We start from the raw sequence: 21,060 nt of genomic DNA, 5'->3' as shown, positions 1-21,060 counted from the left end.
GCAGCTCTGATTGGGCAGGAGGGAGCCGGTGCAGCACGTGGAGACCCCCTCTTCCTCTGTGCCTAGGGGCCACCCACACTGCAGGCTTCTGCCAGCGGGCAGGCGCTGGGAGCTGCCCCAGGAAGCACCACCTGGCCCAGGACTTTGGTGCACATGGTGAGCAATCCCCAATATCAGGACAAAGGGCATCCTGACCGATGTGGCAAAATCCCGGACTTTTTTAGATATTTAAAAATTCCTCCCGGGTGGCGATTTAAGAACCAAAAAGCCGGACATCTCCAGGAAAATACGGATGTATGGTAACCCTACACAATATGTATACAAAACATCCAGAAAATTCCCACTTCATCACAGCAGCACAGAGAACGTGGGGAGGTTTCCCTTTGGAAAAATTAAACTGCAAAACATCTCCCCATGTTCCAGAAAAAGCCTCTCATTTATCCCTTAAACCTCTTCCCATGAAAATCTCCACCCCTGCCCTGGCACACAGAGGCCCCCTCACTCCAACGCAGATTTTTAACTTTTCTTACTTTTCCTTTGCCCTGTACAAACATTTTACCCGTCAAAATGCTCAAGGGCTTTTAAAAGGAGAATAAGAGAACAAACCAAATCAAACCCAAAGAAACTGCAATCGAGCTCCACGCCACACACAGTCTGGGTCTGAATTTTTCTACTGAAATTTGTAGGCAATAAAACTCAGACTGCTATTGTCCAGAAAACAAACCTAGACCTCCCATGCAGTACCTAGGAGATCTATTTCTGAACCACCAAGGTTTCAGCTCCTTTTGTGGGATTTCCAGCTGCCCAATGCTGCTGGTATTCCAGGAGAGCAATTCTTGACTCCAGTAAGCATTTATCTCAACCCCATTCTGTGTATCACAGGTTTCTCTAGGAAAGGGCAGTGAATGGTTCTAGGGTCCATGATCCTCATTCAAATCAAGCCAGAACCAGGGAATCCTTTCCCTTTCCCAGGTTGTGGGAGGGGAGACATTTAAAAGAGCTCTCTGAGCTATAGCACGTAAAGAGAAAAAGCCTTATATTTCCGCTCTGCTATGGGTGCTGGGTTTACTCCTGAAGTCTCTGCCACCCACGTAGTGCCCGATGGTTCATCCCTAACCGTTGATGCTGCTCCTTTCTATAGAATGTGAAGGGAGAGGAGGCGGTGCAGGAGCCTTCTGGGGACGCAGATCCAAGGCTTTGGGAGAGACAGTTTGTCTGTGTTCGCAAAAAGAAAAGGAGGACTTGTGGCACCTTAGAGACTAACAAATTTATTTGAGCATAAGCTTTTGTGAGCTCATCGGATGCATTCATGCTCAAATAAATTTCTTAGTCTCTAAGGTGCCACAAGTCCTCCTTTTCTTTTTGCAGATTGTCTGAGACATCAGAGCGCTGTAAACCATGCAGCCACCCCTAAATCAGGGGCCTGTTCCAGCCCTGAGTCTGGGCTCCTGGGATCCCTCCCACAGAGCAGGGTGCCCACAGATTACAGCCTGAAAATAGGCATGTGAAACGAACTCCTGCTCTCCCTGACAGGGCCTCCCCTAGACCAAATGGCACCCCAGGCGAGAAGCATCTTCGGTGCCCCCCTAGGTCCATCTCCCCCCCGCCCCAGCTCCATATATTAAACCATTGAATACTTTATTTTTTATTGCATTTGTAACTCATTTCATGGTTTTGATGCACAATTTGTATGCATGATTTTCTGTATCATATAAGACAATATATTTGCAGGCTAGGATCTGTAAATCTGTATTTATTCATCCCATATAGAAGCAAATAAAAAAAATCATTTCTTTTAAGCATATAGAAACTTTTTAATTTTAACAGTAACTGAAATGTACTAACATCTAGAAATTGAACGGCCACCAACACAGGGTGGACCAGTATTAACTAGAGTTACAGTAAGAGACAGCGTTAGACTGATAACCTGAGTCCTTTAGTTCAAAGGTCGCTTATCTCGCCTTTCCCCTCATGAACTGAAGCGTAGCACAGAGAGATACAAAGACTGGCCACTGACATTTTCAAGTGATAAAATAGCAAAAGATGTCAGTCCTGTATTGGACATTGTCCACCGGAGCTATGTTTTATTGAGAATAAGCTTCAAGGTGAGAAGCAGCAGGCCAAAAGCAACCCCCACAGTTGCTGAAGTAGCTCAGTTGGGAGAGTGTTAGAGTGAAGATCTAGAGGTCCCTGGTTCGATCCCAGGCTTTGGCATGCTCTTTCATCCCTCTTTGTGCAGGGGTGGGCTGTTTTCTGGAAGTGCAGCGGTGCCTTTCCCCGACACAAGTCCCTAATTTTGGGCTCCTCCGCAGGAAAAGACAGCGTGGGCTTCTGCACCCAGTTGGCCCACCTGAGCTTTCTTTCTTCTCTTGCTGTTTCTCAGCAAGGGGAAGAAAAAGAAGCTCCCTTTCAAGCTGGAGTCAAAAGGGCGACATAAAAGATGACTTCCTGAGTGCTGGCTACTGTCCTCTTCTCTTCCAGCTGATCCATTGAAGGGCTGATGCCGCTTTCTCCAGGTTTGCCCCTCGGTATGTCAGGGCTAGCGCCACCCAAGTGGATGGAATTTGAGGAGCAGGGCAGAGCATTATGAGGGAGTTTCTATACTGTAGTGGTTATCACATTTGCCTAACATGCAAAAGAGCTCTGGTTCAGAAACAGTGGCTTTATTTTCCCAGCTTCCCTTGCTGTCCAGGAAGGTGCTCCTCCTTCTGCCACTGGCCTGTCCCTGCAATAACCCCAACCCCCTCAGGACAGAGGGTGGTGAAATGCACGGAGAAAGCGCCCCCGCATCAGCCGGGGAAAGCTAGAGGATCTGGGCCAGTCACCTTTTGGAGACTTGTGGCTTGGAGTTTGGCCTATGAAGTCTGGCCCTTCCGGCTGCCCTCCTTTGCGTGACTTGCCAAAGGAGGGAGTGAGGCAGGAATAGGGCAAAAGAGGAAAGTCATGCTGAGGAAGGCAGGGCAGAAGCTAAGTGTCTCAGTGGGGTTAGCAGAGCGTCACCATTCGTTCTGCCAAAGCCTGGGGAGGTGCAGTTGGCTGCTGGGAGGTAGAATCCTGTGCCTGCCCCTTGGCTTCCCAGGGATGGCTACTTGCAGCCCAGGAGAAGAAGGATGGTTCTTGGTGAAAGGAAGACAAGCCAAGCTGAGTTTGAGTGTGTGCACGCCAGCGCTCTTTTCTGGCCAAGCTGGGGGTGCGGTGATGGGCTTGAGAGGCTCCCTGCCACCCGTGGGGCAGCAAGAACCACTCCTCCTTTGTGGCCGACCCGGGGGAGTGATTGATGGCTTTGGAGAAGGGAGTTGGGCTAGCTGTGAGCAACTGGGATCCAGGAAGCCCCCGCCTGCCCTTCTCAGGCGGTTGGCTGCCGAGAGGTAGAATCCTGGGCCTGCCTCTTGGCAGCCCAGCGATGGCTACTTGCAGTCCAGGAGAAGAAGTGGGGTTGTGGATGGAAGGAAAAGAAGCAATGGTGAGTCCGAGTGGGTTCCTTTCTGGCCAAGATGGTGTGCAGTTAGGGTGACCAGATGTGTCGATTTTATAGGGACAGTCCTGATTTTAGGGTCTTGTTCTTATATAGGCTCCTATTACCCCCCACCACCTGTCCCGATTTTTCACATTTGCTGTCTGATCACTCTGTGTGCAGTGGCAGTCTTGGGAGTTGCCTGCAAGCTGTGGGTGGACTTGTTCCAGTGACAACCGCTTCTCCTTTCTGGCCAACTTGGGGGCACCATTGATGGCTTTGGAGTGGGGGCAGGGGGCTGTCTGTGAGTGAATGGCATCCAGGAAGCCCCAGCCTGCCCCTCTGGGGGCCAAGTCTTCTTCTTCTCTCCTGCCTTCAGGAGCCAAGCCTTAAGGCTGCCCAGCACATGCTGCAGCTCAAGCATTAAGCCTCCCTGTGTTCCCTGTGCTGGAGATGACCCTGAACCCCTGTGGGGTACTGTTGGGGGGAAATCCTGACTGTAAATAATTCTGGCCACCAGACCAACAACTTGCATCCATCCAGTGTGAGAGGGAGTCCAGGCAGTGGGACACAGGGCTCTGGGGTCCCACTGTTCAGGTTGCATCCCGGAGATCCCATCACAGACTTTCAACAACCATGGAGGATGTTCACTGGGACAGAGAAAGAGAGATGCCAAAATAGTGATCTCCAGTGCCTGCAGACATCAAACTATCAGGAATTCTGCGCACAGAGAGGACCCTGCCAATTGAAAATGCCTTTGGAAAAGACCCGTCTGTCAGCAGCTGTTGTCATACAGTGCTTCGTACTCTGCATTGTGGCCTCAAGAGCCATGGATGCAAGTTGAGTTATGGTGACCTTTTCCTTGTTTCCACATTTCTTAGGTGCCTCCTTCCGATACTTGTCAGAAAAAAGCGACCTGTTTCTTTTGCAAGCATTTGCATTGCAAGGAAAAGGCACTCATCTCTGTTTCCTCAAAAGATTGACCAAAAGGTGGGAAGAGCAGACACATTTGGCAAGGCACCACTAGGTGCTGCATCTCTAAACTCTGCTTTACCTGGCAGGTGCCTTGGCCAGCTTATCCACAGTGCCACTCTCTGGGACTTTTCTCCTAACTACTCCATTTTTCATCAATGACAATCAAAAGGAAGGTGACAGGACATCTGTGTGTAGACATCCCCAGAGAATCACAAGGACGTGTGGCACGGGCTCTCGTGTTGCAGCAATTGCAGTCAAAGCAACCGCCTTGCCAATGCCAGTCACGGCAGCCTTTTCATCAACTCCAGGTTTGTGATCTGATTCTTTTCAATGTTTCTCTCCAAAGCAGCCTTTTCCTTAGCAAGCTATTACGTGGATTACCAAGGGAGGGCTCTTCTGTTTCCTATAGACATAGGAAAATATGAGCAGATGAGACCAGAAGCCATACAACAAGGCACCACTGGGAGTTGAACCCAGGATCTCCTGTTTACTAGACAGGTGCTTTAGCCAGCTAAGCCATGGTGCCTGTCTCAAGAAAATGTTTTCAGCTGTTCCATTTGATGGTCCAGGACAACACCTGCAAATTCCAAAGTACGGATGTTCCCCATTTCCCTCAAGACTTGCAGACCTTGAGGTGTCTGGCTCTCTATGCACAGAAAGCCATAGCTCAGTTGACAGAAGGCTTCTAACATGTGCTTCTCCCACCAGCCACTGTGATCATATAGTGGTTAGTGATCTGTGTTTCAGTCGCAGCAACCTTGGCTCAATTCTGAGTCATGGTAACCTTTCCATCAGCTCCAGACTTCTCATTTGCAACTTTCCAAGTGTGGTGGGGCGACTGCCCCACACAAGCAGGAGAAAGGTTAAGGCAGCCTTGCAGAGGCTGCACAGAACCCAGCCAATCAGGAAAGGGCTTATTGGGAGAGCCAATCAGGAGAAGGCTTGCTGGAGCATCCCATATATAAAGGGCTGCTCAGCAGAGCAAGAGTTTGTCACTCTGATCAGAGTAGTGCTGGTTGGGTAAGGGGACTATGAGTGAGTGCCCGGCTGATTACTGCCAGGCTGAGGCCCTGATCCAAAGGCAGAGAAAGGTACTAGGGCTGTGGGGAAGTGGTCCAGGGAAACGGACAGCAGGGGTTGGAGGTGCCGCACTGTGTGACTGCCACACACACACCCCTTTTGCCTCAGTTGCCACTGACACTGGACTGCACCCGGCCACTGAGACAAGTGTCTGGGTAGAGAACAGCTGCCTCCCCTGGAAGCTAGGGAGAGAACTGAGTGGGGCACAGCCGGAGGGCTGTCATAAGAGGACGCTGCCGTCCTGGGAGCGAGATGGGTCCTAATGATAGAACAGATGGCAGCCAGATGCCACTAGATGAAGGCGCACTGGAGAATGAGAGCTAATTCCCAGAATGGCCAGCAGAAGGTGCCACAGTGGTGAGGCATGCCCCATGGCACCAAGATTTAGCTGCAAGGAAGACTCTCTCTGGCTTGAACAACCCCTTAGAAGGATTGTGCTGACTTTTTTATGAAAAAAGATACAAAAAAGGAGCCAACAGACACACTAGGTTCAGCAAGGAAGAACTGGCAGGCCAAGCCAGGCTCTCCTCATTAGTAGGAAGGCTCTTCAGCCAGCTGTTCCCAAAGACCACTATCTAGGGGCCTTTTAACAGCCACTGCAGATGTTCACCACAAAAGAGACAAAGAGATGCCAAAATAGAGTTCTCCATTGCCTATAGACACCAAGCTACCGGGAGTTCTGTGCATAGAGAGGCCTGTGCTGGTGGAAAATGCTTTGGTAGAGACTCTTCTGACACCAGCCATGGCCATACAGTGTTTAGAACTCTTTGTTGTGGCTTCAACATCCACAGATGCAAGTTCAGTTATGGGGACATTTTTCTTGTCTCCACATTTGTCTAGTGCCTCCTTTCAACACTTGTCACCAAAAAGACCTGTTTCTTTTGCAAGCAATGTACAGCTAGACAAAGGCAGTCTTCTCCGTTTCCTCAAATGATCGCCAAGCTGTGGGGAGAGGAGACACATTCAGCCAGGCATCACTGGGTGCTGGATCCTGAATCTCCTCTTTACTTAGCAGGTGTCTGCTAGGCAGCTTTCCTTTCACCCACTCCCCTGGTTCTTGTCATGCAGGCAGATCATGAGACCAGAAGTCCGAAGTGCAGGCAATGTGATGTTTATTGGGTTAGTTTCAAGCAAGCATATCCATAGCTCCACATGCCAGCAGAGTCTGTTTCCCAGTGTTCTGTTCCCAGCTTTGACACCTCAGAGCTTTTATCCATGTCCCTGTTTCCCCCTCCTCTTTCTTAGCAGGCCCAAATATACCTGCAGTGCATGCCCCTGGTCCCACCACTTACAATTTATGGTCATGTTCCACTTTGGAGGATCACGAGTCTGGGAGCTCAGTGTCACCTCTTTTGGGAGAGGTAAGAAGTGAGGTTGTGTACCGGTCAAGGCCAGGCTGTTCTTTGGCTTTTAGTGTGTCTTATGCCTCCCTCCATCCCCCCTCCTTGCCCCTCCCAACTGGCTGCTTGACCTTGGCTTGAGAGAGGAGCCAGGCAGCCCTCCAGCGTATGCTCGTATATTACACTCCCACCATACCTAGTAACACTTTAGCTCTATCACTTAACTTTTCCATTATGCCAACAAACCCATCTGGCTGGGCAGAAGCAACAAACAATTTCTTTGTTCTTTTTTCACATATATTAGTATGGCTATCAGAGTAACAAAAATCAAATGCAAAATTCTATCTCCGGGTAACAAACAGGCCTACATATTAACAGGGCCTTGGCCAGATTAGCCACATTGCCGGTCTCTGGGACTTTTCTTCTAACTGCTCCATTTTTCATCTATGGGTATGTCTACACTACGAAATTAGGTCGAATTTATAGAAGTCGGTTTTGTAGAAAGCATTTTTATACAGTTGATTGTGTGTGTCCCCACACAAATGCTCTAAATGCATGTAGTCGGCGGAGTGTGTCCACAGTACTGAGGCAACCGTCAACTTCCGGAGCATTGCACTGTGGGTGGCTATCTCACAGTTCCCGCAGTCTCCGCCGCCCATTTGAATTCTGGGTAGAAATCCCAGTGCCTGATGGGGCTAAAACATTGTCGCGGGTGGTTCTGGATACATATCGTCAGGCCCCTGTTCCCTCCCTCACTCCCTCCATGAAAGCAAGGGCAGACAATTGTTTTGCTCCTTTTTTCTTGAGTTACCTGTGCAGATGCCATACCATGGCAAGCATGGAGCCCGCTCAGCTCACCGTCACTGTATGTCTCCTGGGTGCTGGCAGACATGGTACTGCATTGCTACACAGCAGCAAATTGCCCTTTGGCAGCAGACAGTGCAGTATGACTGGTAGCCATCGTCAACGTAGTCCTGGGTGCTCTTTTAACTGGGCGCCTGGGCAAACATGGGAGTGACTCAGCCAGGTCATTTCCCTTGTTTCCTCTCATGGCGATTGAGTCCTACCGGCAGTGCAGTCTTTTAACCTGCAGCTAGCAGAAGATGATGGCTAGTCGTCATACTGCACCGTCTTCTGCCGAGCACCCAGGAGATGACGATGGCTAGCGGTCGTACTGCAGTCTGCTGCCAGCAAGATGTATAAAGATAGATGAAGTGGCTCAAAACAAGAAATAGACCAGATTGGTTTTGTATTCATTTCCCCCTCCCTCCTTCCCTCTGTGAAATCAACGGCCTGCTAAACCCAGTTTTGAGTTCTATCCTTGAGGTTTTGAGTTCTATCCTTGAGGAGGCCATTCAGTTTCTCACAAAGCCACCCCCTTTGTTGATTTTAATTCCCTGTAAGCCAACCCTGTAAGCCATGTCGTCAGTTGCCCCTCCCTCCGTCAGGGCAACGGCAGACAATCGTTCCGCGCCTTTTTTCTGTGCAGACGCCATACCACGGCAAGCATGGAGCCCGCTCAGATCACTTTGGCAATTAGGAGCACGTTAAACACCACGCGCATTATCCAGCAGTATATGCAGCACCAGAACCTGGCAAAGCGATACCGGGTGAGTAGGCAACGTCAATGCGGTGAGGTGAGTGATGAGGACATGGACACAGACTTCTCTCAAAGAATGGGCCCTGGCAGTGTGGGCATCATGATGCTAATGGGGCAGGTTCATGTGGTGGAACGCCAATTCTGGGCTCGGGAAACAAGCACAGACTGGTGGGACTGCATAGTGTTGCAGGTCTGGGACGATTCCCAGTGGTTGCGAAACTTTCGCATGGGTAAGGGCACTTTCATGGAACTTTGTGACTTGCTTTCCCCTGCCCTGAGGTGCAAGAATACCAAGATGAGAGCAGCCCTCACAGTTGAGAAGTGAGTGGCAATAGCCCTGTGGAAGCTTGCAACACCAGACAGCTACCGGTCAGTCGGGAATCCATTTGGAGCGGGCAAATCTACTGTGGGGGCTGCTGTGATGCAAGTAGCCAAAGCAATCAAAGATCTGCTGCTATCAAGGGTAGTGACCCTGGGAAATGCGCAGGTCATAGTAGATGGCTTTGCTGCAATTGGATTCCCTAACTGTGGTGGGGCCATAGACGGAACCCATATCCTTATCTTGGCACCGGAGCACCAAGCTGGCGAGTACATAAACCGCAAGGGGTACTTTTCAATAGCGCTGCAAGCACTGGTGGATCACAAGGGGCTTTTCACCAACATCAACGTTGGATGGCTGGGAAAGGTACATGACGCTTGCATCTTCAGGAACTCTGGTCTGTTTCAACAGCTGCTACAAGGGACTTTCTTCCCAGACCAGAAAATAACCATTGGGGATGTTGAAATGCCTATAGTTCTCCTTGGGGACCCAACCTACCCCTTAATGCCATGGCTCATGAAGCCGTACACAGGCAGCCTGGACAGTAGTCAGGAGCTGTTCAACTACAGGCTGAGCAAGTGCAGGATGGCGGTAGAATGTGCATTTGGACGTTTAAAAGCACGCTGGCACAGTTTACTGACGTGGTTAGATCTCAGCGAAACCAATATTCCCACTGTTATTACTGCTTGCTGTATGCTCCACAATATCTGTGAGAGTAAGGGGGAGACATTTATGGTAGGGTGGAAGGTTGAGGCAAATCACCTGGCTGCTGGTTACATACAGCCAGACACCAGGGCGGTTAGAAGAGCACAGGAGGGCGCGGTGTGCATCAGAGAAGCTTTGAAAACCAGTTTCATGACTGGACAGGCTACGGTGTGAAAGTTCTGTTTGTTTCTCCTTGATGAAACCCCCCGCCCCTTGGTTCACTCTACTTCCCTGTAAGCTAACCATCCTCCCCTCCTCCCTTCGATCACCACTTGCAGAGGCAATAAAGTCATTGTTGCTTCACATTCATGCATTCTTTATTCATTCATCACACAAATAGGGGGATAACTACCAAGGTAGCCCAGGAGGGGTGGTGGAGGAGAGAAGCACCAGGAGGGGTGGTGGAGGAGGGAAGGACAAGGCCACACAGCACTTTAAAAGTTTTAAACTTTAAAACTTATTGAATGCCAGCCTTCTGTTGCTTGGGCAATCCTCTGGGGTGGAGTGGCCAGGTGGCCGGAGGCCCCCACACCACATTCTTGGCGTCTGGGTGGGGAGGCTATGGAACTTGGGGAGGAGGGTGATTGGTTACACAGGGGCTGTAGCGGCAGTCTGTGCTCCAGCTGCCTTTCCTGCAGCTCAATCATACGCTGTAGCATATTGGTTTGATCCTCCAGCAGCCTCAGCATTGAATCCTGCCTCCTCTCATCACGCTGCCGCCACCTTTCAGCTTCAGCCCTCTCTTCAGCCTGCCACTTACTCTCTTCAGCCCACCACCTCTCCTCCCGGTCATTTTGTGTTTTCCTGCACTCTGACATTGTCTGCCTCCACGCATTCATCTGTGCTCTGTCAGTGTGGGAGGACAGCATGAGCTCAGAGAACATTTCATCACGAGTGCGTTTTTTTTCGCCTTCTAATCTTCACTAGCCTCTGGGAAGGAGAAGATCCTGTGATCCTTGAAACACATGCAGCTGGTGGAGAAAAAAAAAGAGACAGTGGTATTTAAAAAGACACATTTTATAGAACAATGGGTACACTCTTTCATGGTAAACCTTGCTGGTAACATAACATACATAGCACATGTGCTTTCATTACAAGGTCACATTTTGCCTCCCCCCACTGCATGGCTAGCCCCTCACCCCTCCCCATGGCTAACAGCGAGGAACATTTCTGTTCAGCCACAGGCAAACAGCCCAGCAGGAACGGGCACCTCTGAATGTCCCCTTAAGAAAAGCACCCTATTTCAACCAGGTGACCATGAATGATATCACTCTCCTGAGGGAGAACACAGAGAGATAAAGAATGGATGTTGTTTGAATGCCAGCAAACATGCACTGCAATACTTTGTTCTACAATGATTCCCGAGTACGTGCTACTGGCCTGGTTGTGGTAAAGTGTCCTACCTTGGTAGACGGAATAAGGCTGCCCTCCCTAGAAACCTTTTGCAAAGGCTTTGGGAGTACATCCTGGAGAGCTGCACAGGGCAAATTAATCATTAAACATGCTTGCTTTTAAACCATGTGTAGTATTTTAAAAGGTACACTCACCAGAGGTCCCTTCTCCACCTGGCAGGTACGGGAGGCAGCCTTGGGTGGGTTCGGGGGGTACTGGCTCCAGGTCCAGGGTGAGAAACAGTTCCTGGCTGTCGGGAAAACCGGTTTCTCCGCTTCCTTGCTGTGAGCTATCTACAACTTCATCATCATCTTCCTCATCCCCAAAACCTGCTTCCGTGTTGCCTCCATCTCCATTGAAGGAGTCAAACAACACGGCAGGGGTAGTGGTGGCTGAACCCGCTAAAATGGCATGCAGCTCATCATAGAAGCTGCATGTTTGGGGCTGTGACCCGGAGCGGCCATTTGCCTCTCTGGTTTTCTGGTAGGCTTGCCTCAGCTCCTTAAGTTTCACGTGGCATTGCTTCAGGTCCCTGTTATGGCCTCTGTCCTTCATCCCCTGGGAGATTTTGACAAATGTCTTGGCATTTTGAAAACTGGAACGTAGTTCTGATAGCACGGATTCCTCTCCCCATACAGTGATCAGATCCCGTACCTCCCATTCGGTCCATGCTGGAACTCTTTTGCGATTCTGGGACTCCATCACAGTCACCTCTGGTGATGAGCTCTGGCCAGTGTTGCAAGCTGCAGGTGACCATGCAAACAGGACATTTAAATTCAAAAGTTTGCGGGCCTTTTCCTGTCTACCTTGCCAGTGCATCTGAGTTGAGAGTGCTGTCCAGAGCGGTCACAATAGAGCACTCTGGGATAGCTCCCGGAGGCCAATACCGTCTAATTGCATCCACAGTACCCCAAATTCGACCCAGCAAGGCCGATTTAAGTGCTAATCCCCTTGTTGGGGGTGGAGTAAGGAAATCGATTTTAAGAGCCCTTTAAGTAGAAAAAAAGGGCTTCGTCGTGTGGACAGGTGCAGGGTTAAATCAATTTAATGCTGCTAAATTCAACCTCAACTCCTAGTGTAGACCAGGGCTGTGACAATTAAAGGGAAGGTGAAAGGAGAGGAACTCTTCATTTCCTGCAAGACCTACAGAGATTGCACTATCAGGGTCTCTGTGTGCAGACACACTCAGCAAATTACAAGGACGTGCAGCACAGGCTTTTGTGTTGCAGCAATTGCAGTCCAAGCAACCGCCTTGCCAATGCCCATCACAGCAGCCTTTTCATCAACTCCAGGCTCCTGGTTTGACTTTTTTCCAATGCTTCTCTGCAAAGAAACCTTTTCCTTAACCATCTATTAATTAGATTACCAATGGAGGTCTCTTGTGTTTTCTAGAAAGATATAGGAAAATGTGAGCAGAGGTGGTCACAGAATGATAGACCACAAAAGTTATCTAGTCAAACCTCCTCTTCTCGGTCTGGTTTTGTTTAACATCTTCATTAATTACCTGGATGTAGGAACAGAGCATACTGATCAAATTTGCAGATGACTTTGCCTACTATTTCTCTGAGTTGGTTGAAATCCAACTTTCTGAAGACCAGTGCTCTTGTTTTGCTGTTCTCATGTCCTCCTTTCCACAGGATCTTGAATTCTATCAGATCATGATCACTTCCCTCCCACATTCCCAACCACTTTCACATTCTGAACTCATTTACCCCTGTTGGTCAAAACCAGATCCAAAATGGATAACCCCCTGTTTTTTTCCTCAACTTTGTGAATCAGAAAGTTGTCCTCTACACATGCTAAGAATTTTCAGGACATATTACATTTTGTTGTAATAATCTTCCAACAGATATGTATCCCAGTATATTCCAATATTCTTGTCCCACATACTCATAAAAAATTTGCAGTGTTTCCACACAAACAGTGAATATATGAAAATATCCAAAAATGTTAATCAGAATGCTCTCAGTGTCTACCAGGATAGTATCCCCTGTAATTCAGTATACTTGTGCATGATGTGAGCAGGACATCCAAGGCCTATCACTTCCCTTTTTAAGCTCGTCTTTACTTTGGTGTGCAAATGTTTTCTTCCATGTCTGTATCGACCACCAAAGTTTGTCTTTGTATTATCTGCTTCCATACTTATTCAGAACATTTATTATCTCAGCTGTAATAAGTTCTGATGTTTCTTCTTTAAGTTTGACAAAATATACAGGTTTAGTTTGCAGACAAAAACTGCCTTCATAAGCCTTGAATTTGCCATCCAAGAGAGGAAACTATTTCACATATCTGTGATTCAGTGCACCGGAGGAGAAACAAACAGAACTTTCAAACCGTAGCCTGGCCAGTCATAAAACTGGTTTCCAAAGCTTCTCTGATGTGCACCGCGCCCTCCTGTGCTCTTCTAACCACCCTGGTGTCTGGCTGTGCGAAACCAGCAGCCAGGCGATTTGCCTCAACCTCCCACCCCACCATAAACATCTCCCCCTTACTCTCACAGATATTGTGGAGCACACAGCAAGCAGTAATAACAAGGGGAATATTGGTTTCGCTGAGGTCTAACCGAGTCAGTAAACTGCGCCAGCACGCTTTTAAACATCCAAATGCACATTCTACCACCATTCTGCACTTGCTCAGCCTGTAGTTGAACAGCTCCTGACTACTGTCCAGGCTGCCTGTGTATGGCTTCATGAGCCATGGTATTAAGGGGTAGGCTGGATCCCCAAGGATAACTATAGGCTTTTCAACATCCCCAATAGTTATTTTCTGGTCTGGGAAGAAAGTCCCTTCCTGCAGCTTTTGAAACAGACCAGAGTTCCTGAAGATGCGAGCATCATGTACCTTTCCCGGCCATCCCACATTGATGTTGGTGAGACATCCCTTGTGATCCACCAGTGGTTGCAGTACTATTGAAAAGTACCCCTTGCGGTTTATGTACTCGCTGGCTTGGTGCTCCGGTGCCACGATAGTGATATGGGTTCCGTCCAGGGCCTCACCACAGTTAGGGAATCCCATTGTAGCAAAGCCATCCACTATGACCTGCACATTTCTCAGGGTCACTACCCTTGATAGCAGCAGATCTTTGATTGCGTTGGCTACTTGCATCACAGCAGCCCCCCACAGTAGATTTGCCCACTCCAAATTGATTCCCGACTGACCGGTAGCTGTCTATCCATCTACTCCATCTATCTTTTACATCTTTGGCTGGTAGCAAACAGTGCAGTACGACTGCTAGCCATCCTCATCTCCTGGCTGCTCAGCAGAAGATGGTGCAATAGGACTGCCTGTAGGACTAAAGAGAATGACCTGGTTGAGTCACTCCTAATTTATTAGTCCCTGCGCCCATGTCTGCCCAGGCGTTCCTGACCGACGTTACTGAGGCGGCCAGGAGCACCTCGAACATGATGACGATGGTTTTCAGGCCTATTGCACTGTCTGCTGCCACAAGGCAATGGGTTGCTGCTGCTGTGGGATTGTCTGCCATTGCTTTCACAGAGGGAGGGAGGGAGGGAGGGCCTGACAACATGTACCCAGAACCACCCGTGACAATGTTTTTTGCCCCATCACGTATTGGGATCTCAACCCAGAATTCTAATGGGTGGCGGAGACTGCGGGAACTGTGGGATAGCTACCCACAGTGCAACACTCCGGAAGTCAACGCTAGCCTCGGTACTGTGGAAGCTCTCCGCCGAGTTAATGCACTTAGAGCATTTTGTGTGGGGACACACACAATCAACTATATAAAAACAATTTCTAAAAAAACAACTTCTATAAATTTGACCTAATTTCTTAGTGTGGACATAGCCCATGGGTGCTCCAGGGCTGGAGCACCCATGGGGAAAAATTGGTGGGTGGTCTACACCCACCAGCAGCTCCTCACCCCACCCCCCACCCCAGCTCACCTCTGCCTCTGCTCTGAGCATTCCCCTGAGAGCACTGTGGCTCCGCTTCTCCCCCTTGCTTCCAGAGCTTGTGCTGCAAAACAGCTGTTTTACAGCAGCAAGTGCTGGGATGGAGGATGAGGAGGGGGAATGCGGTGTGCTCTGGGAAGAGGCGGGGCTGGGTGGGGATTTGGGGAAGGGTCCAATAGGGGCAGGGAGGGGGCGGAGTTGGGGCAGGGACTTTGGGGAAGTGGTTGGGATAGGGGTGGGGTGGGGGCAGGGCAGGGCAGGGCAGGGCAGGGCAGGGGTGGAGTCAGGGCAGGGCTGGAGGCAAGCACCCACTAGCACCTGGAAAAGTTGGTGCCTATCAATTGGAGTGCAGGAGGGGTGCAGGGTGTAGGCACTGGGAGGGAGCTTGGGGGAAAGGGGGTCTGGGGTGCAGGCCCTGGGATGGAGTTTGGGTGCTGGGTGCAGGCTCTGGGTTGGGGCAGGGGTGCAGGATGGGGTGGGGTTACAGGCTCTGGGAGGGAGTTTGGGGGCTGGAGGGGGTGTGTGGGAAGGGGGAGTGGGTGCAGGCTCTGGGACAGAGTTTGGGTGCTGGGTGCAGGCTCCGGGCTGGGACAGGGGGTGCAGGAGGGTGTGAGGGGTTTAGGCTTTGGGACTGAGTTTGGATTCAGGCTCTGGGCTGGGGGTGCAGGCTCTGGGAGGGAGTCTGGGTGCAGGCTCTGGGCTGGGGCAAGTGATGGGGTGTAGGAGGGGGTGAGGGGTGTAGGGTCTGGGAGGGAATTTGGGTGCAGGCTCTGGGAGGGAATTTGGGTGCTGGATGCAGGCTCTGGGCTGGGAGGTCAGGAGGGATGAGGAGCATGCATTCAGTCATTTCATAGGGCAGAGTTTCCAGGCTATTAAGATTTGGGGAACTATTCTTCCTAACATCTTCCCTTTGTAGATTTCAGAGGTGTTCACACACTCACCCCCACTGAGCCGCACGGTTACACCCCAATTTAATAGAAGGCTGGGAGGTCTCCAAGTTCATAAAAAGAAAGACAAAAAATAGAAAACGAAACAAAACGTTTCTAAGGTTATAAGGGGTTGGATCTCTGCACCTCTCAGCCTTTGGATTCACCTGGAGCAGGAACTGTAGCTGCAGTTTAGGAACCAGGTACTGGCATAGATGGTCCAGCACGTTCGGCTAGCAGGGTTTACAGGGAGACAAGTGAAGGCTGCATAGCCTGTCGACGTTGTGCTTCATTCCCCGAAGGGAATCAGTCCTGGGATCCTGGCAGCCTGTCTCTCTGAGGCTATGTCTACATTGGCAGAGTTACAGCACGGGGAGTTACAGTGCCGTTCAGAGAGCACTGAAGAGAAACCGCTATTTTGTGTTCACACTGTCAGCTGCCTGCAGAATAGTGGCACTTGCAGCGGTATTTGGAGCTGTGCACTCGATATCCCACTGAGCATCTCTTCCTCTTATGCCGCTAAGACTTGTGGGAAGGCGGAGAGGCTTGTGGGGCATCCCGGGTCCTGTCCCAATGTCCCGTGATGCCTTGCTTCACATCCCAGCAATCCCTGTGATTCCGTTCACATTTGGCACCATCTTTCAATGGTTGGTGTACTGCGCGCTCTGCCTCTTTGGGCAGCAAGAATGGATCCCGCACTGTTGACCAATATGCCGCTCGCTCTTACTGACACATCACGAGTGGCAATAGAGTTATTCCTTAAACTACAAAGGCAAGAGGAGTTTGACATTGATCTCACCATACATACTAGCTATGACACGAGATTGCTTGTGTCATTCATGGAGGTGCTGACCACAGTGGAACGCCGATTTTGGGCTTTGGACAAAAGTGTGCAGGGCATTATTTGCATCCTGCTCCGAAAGACCGTGATTCTGGGCAACGTTGTTGACATTGTGGATGGCTTTGCACAAATGGGCTTCCCTAACTCTGGAGGGGGATAGATGGCACACATATTCCAATTCTGGCATGAGACTACCAAGCCACCGAGTACATTAATCTCAAGTGGTATTTTTCTATGGTTCTCCAGGCACTTGTGGATCACCGTGAGCATTTCACAGACATTAATGCAGGCTGGTCCAAAAAGGGGCATGATGTATGCACCTTTCAGAACACTGGCCTATTCAGGAAGCTGCAAGCAGGGACTTCCTTCCTGACCCAGAAGATCATCACAAGGGAAGTCGAAATGTCCATTGTGATCCTGGGAGACCCTGCCAACCCCTTAATGTTGTGGCTTATGAAGCCAAACACAGGGCACCTTGACAGCAGCAAGGAGTGGTTCAACAGGCTGAGCAAGTGAAGAATGACTGTTGAGTGTGCTTTTGGCCATTTAAAGGCACGCTAGCGCTGCCTATATGGAAGGCTGGACCTGGCCGATGACAATATTCCTATGTTTATAGCCACATGCTGTACACTCCATAATATTTGTGAAGGGAAGGGTGAAAGCTTCACTCAGAGCTGGACCACTGAGGATCAGCGCCTGGAGGCTGAATTTGAACAGCCAGAGACCAGGGCTATTAGACGGGCACAGAGCATGGCCATAAGGATCAGGAATGCCTTGAGGTAGCAATTTGAAGCTGAAAGCCACTAATACTTGTTGCTATGCACAGGAGTGCAGTGCTTTATGGCAAATAGCTGGCACTACTTTGATGGGTCTCCTGCTTTCTCTTCTTGGGGAGGGTTCAGGGCACCGTTTCTCGCCGCTGAACCGGGGTATTAACTACCCCACTAGTGTCCTAGAGGAGGGGAGTGAAGACAGAGGTACCCAGGCCCGCCCTCTACTCCAGGTCCCAGCCTATGCGCCCTATTGGATAGCGGTAAACCACTTGAACTAGTGGTTCCTTCCCCTGGGCTACTTCCCTCTCCTGCCCTTCAGCTTGTGGGGCTTCCTGCCCTCCGCCTGCACAAACCAGGTGTCCCTTTACCGAGGATCTTGGTCTTCTTAGCTCACCACAGCACTTCTCCAACTCTCCTCTGCTTCCCTCCAAACTGCTCTCTGCTCCCACGCCAACCCACTCTGCTTCAACTCCTTTCCTTGTCTGATTGAAGCAGGGGGTGTTTATCAGATGACTGGCTTCAGGTGCTCTAATTGGCTTCAGGTGGTTTAATTAATCTATAGTAAACTTTCTTCCTTCTACAGGGAAGAAAGCTCCCTTCTAGTGCTCTCCTGCTCCCTCTGGCCTGGGCTTTCCTTGCTTTTTCCCCCTGCTTTCAGCTTCCCCCCCAACTCGTCCAGACGCTCTCCCCCCTTTCTTTTCCTTTTGTTGTTGTTTTTTTCTTTCTCTGCTGTTGCTAGAGTGCTGGCTGGCTGCCCTCGGACGCTGCTGCTGCTCCAGCTGAACCCCTCCCCAAGAGAGGGGGGGCCTGCTGGCCCTCTTCCCCAGAGGGGAGGAGTGGAAGGACCCAGCCCCCAGAGCCAGCAGCTTGCCGTATGTCTGCGGACCCATCTCCGGTTGAGAGGAATCTTATCACTTGCTCCGGCATTTCTGGAATGCAAAAAAGAAAACCCAGAACAGACAGAGAAACAGCCGTCTACCAGAGGGAAACCACCCGGGGAACTTACAAATCGCCGTGGAGGTGGCCCAAGACTGAGTAACTTTTGAATTGTGCTCTCGTGTGGGGGGAGGCCTTGATTGTGTCGTGACTGTGTTTGTAAGGACATAGGGGGTGTGGCATGGAGCTGCCCCCCGATCCATCTGTGTCCTCCCAACCCCCACACTACAATCTTCACAACTGCCTCCTCCACCGTCATTGCTGGCTGTTTAACATCTGCCTCTGGACTTAGCTGCTCACCCTGATTCCACCATGTGGGCCAGAAGCACCAGCCAACCAAACAGGACTCTCTGGACAAGCGTACGGTGGTTCATGTGCCCCCCCTCCCGGCGAACTGCCCATCCCACAGCCTGTCCCTTTTTACCTGACCCCAACTCCTGTTAACCACCTGCCACCGCCCCCGCTGGGGCATCGGCAATGGAGGGCAGCGGGGTGACCTCCGCCGCTGCCATGCCCACCGCCCCCCCAGCCAGCGGGAAAGGCCCCGCTAAAACCACCAGGCCCTCCATGGCAGAGGCCACCCCCACTGCTGCGGCCCCGCCACCAACCATGGCGTCCCTCCCCCCTGCCCCCTTCACTAGCTCTGGGAGTGTCCCTCCCTGAACGCCCAGGACATATGCCCAGGTGGTGGCAGCCCCCCCTGCCTGCCACCTCATCATCTCTCCCGCCCACTGCCTCCAACAGCGGCCAGGGCCCCTTCCCCACCATGACAAGGAAGCAGTGTCCGATGCCTCCTGGTGCCCGCCTCACCCCACGTGGAGACCTACGTGTGGGCGTTGGCGAGGGTGGTGGGGCCCTCAGCCACTGTGGCGGCCTCCAAAATGTATGGGAAGGTCGTCTTCTTCTTAGCATCGGAGGCTGCCGTCCAGGAAGCGGTGGAGAGGGGCCTGGCGGTGGGGGGGGGGGGGTGTTTGTCCCCCTAGAGCCGCTAGAGGATCTGGGTGTCTGCCTGGTCCTGACCTCTGTCCCTCCTTTTCTCCCCAGTGCTGCCCTGTTACCCGCCCTTTCCACCCTGGGGAAACCTGTTTCTGTTATCAGCCCTCTCCCATGGGGCTGCAAGGACCCCACTCTCCGTCACATCTTTTCCTTCTGCCGGCAAGTGCAGCTTCTACTGCCATCGGCGGAGCGTGACGGAGAGGCACTCGAGGGGTCCTTCCTAGTCCCCCACCAGGGGGCCCGTTACCAGGTGTATTTCTCCACGGGGGAAGCCCGGTGCTACCTCTGCCGCGCGTCAGGGCATGTCCGGAGGGACTGACCCTTAGCCCGGCAAGGAGGGGTATCTGGGATCCCCGAGACCCGGCAGGACATCGGCCCCATCATTGCTGATGCCCCTGGCCACCCAATACCCGAACACGCCCCCCCTCCTCTTCGGACCACTTCTCCCACTCAGCCCCAAGGGGCACCTCCCCTACAACGCCCAGACGAGCGGGAGAGCCCCGCCCTCGCTGCTGACAATCTGACAGGGCCTATGAAGGAGGGTGTGGCAGAGATACCACCAAGCATGGGAGAGAGTCTCCCGCAGGGAGAATCCTCCCTCCCTTATGCTACCCCACCCCGCCCCCCTAGTCCCTGAGCCATCGCCTTTACCCCCTGACACGACCCCTGCTAACCAGCCCCCAGATGATGCCATGGAGAGCTGGGCCCTAGTCCAAGGGAAGCAAGGCAAGCGGAAGGCTTGAGCTCCGCCTCATCTACCCGAGGCAGAGGCCCCCTGGAAGACCAGGAAGAGGGACACCGATGCCGAACCTTCCACTTTGCCCACGAGTGCATCCCATCCACCGGTGTCAGCCGGGAAAGACGTGGTAGCACCGGAAGGTAGTGTCTCCCCTCCACGGGAGACCCTCCCCTCCGAGACCCTCGAGGAAGCCCCCGTGAACCCCGAGGCAATCGTCGTGGCGGGTGCCAGCGGGGAGAACCCCAGGGCAACGGAAAGTGTTCTCTCCTCCATGTTCTAGGAGATCGAGGTCCTAGATCCGACCCCGGTCACCCAGGGGGAGGATGACCTTTTGCCAGCAAACCTCGATTTGGGCGACCTCACTCCACCCCTCTTTTCCCCATGCTCCCTCCCCCTAAGTGCTGCTTCTGCTCCCACCTCCGAGGCGCCCCTGGACTCCTCCATCGACCCGGCCGCTGATGGCACCCCGCTGAAGACCACCGAGCCTGCTCAGGTGACAGCCGGCACCACGCGGCTGGGACACGAGTCACCAGGGGCACCCCTCGTTGGTGCGGAGCAACCGACTTCCTTCCCAGGCGGGGGCCTACAGAAGATAATCCACCTCCTGATGCTGTGGCCACTAAATCCACCATAGAGCCCACGCCCGGTATCACTGAGAGCTCCCTTCCCACCCCCTTAACCTTCGAGCCTGATCGGGAGGCGCCGCCATCCAGCTGCTTCCCTCCCAAAACCCAGAACCTCGCCTCTGCTCCTGTCCCTATCCAGTTTACCTCTTGCAATGTTATCGCCGCCCCCGGGGCTGTCTCCTTCACTTTTCCAACTGATGACCCTCAGGGAGCGGTCTTTGTGTTCTCCTGCCCCGACTCATTAGGGGCTGCTATTTTCTCTCCACCGCCCCCTATCGCCCCATGGCTTGAGGCAGGCCTAGAAGCTCCAGCCCATCAGGTAACCTGTAGGGGGTCTGCACTCTGCTTGCCCGTTTTAGTGGGCCACAGGGCTGCACCAAGGGTGCAGCAGGAAACCGTAACCCCACCCCCCCAAGAGCTGAGAAAGTTTTTAGAGGATGTCTGTGG

The 21,060-nt window shown here is 51.8% G+C and overlaps 2 protein-coding genes and 2 non-coding genes across 7 annotated transcripts in view; 2 read left to right on the top strand and 2 right to left on the bottom strand.

Moving 5' to 3' along the window:
- The window catches only part of LOC102943236 (zinc finger protein 883), a 2,438,435-nt gene that overhangs the window by 1,891,190 nt on the left and 526,185 nt on the right, over positions 1-21,060 (bottom strand). The window lies entirely within an intron of this gene.
- LOC114020163 (zinc finger protein 501) overlaps positions 1-21,060 on the top strand; it is a 1,907,800-nt gene that overhangs the window by 1,394,554 nt on the left and 492,186 nt on the right. The gene's annotated exons all lie outside the window — the stretch shown is intronic.
- Positions 2,142-2,214, top strand: TRNAF-GAA. Its single transcript has one exon. It is a non-coding gene; the product is annotated as a tRNA-Phe (tRNA).
- On the bottom strand, positions 4,882-4,955 carry TRNAT-AGU. Its single transcript has one exon. It is a non-coding gene; the product is annotated as a tRNA-Thr (tRNA).

The sequence above is a fragment of the Chelonia mydas genome, chromosome 28, assembly GCF_015237465.2.
Source record: "Chelonia mydas isolate rCheMyd1 chromosome 28, rCheMyd1.pri.v2, whole genome shotgun sequence".
In the NCBI taxonomy this organism is placed as follows: domain Eukaryota; kingdom Metazoa; phylum Chordata; order Testudines; family Cheloniidae; genus Chelonia; species Chelonia mydas.
Note: the sequence above shows the minus strand (reverse complement) of the source record. Positions and strands in the feature narration are given on the sequence as shown.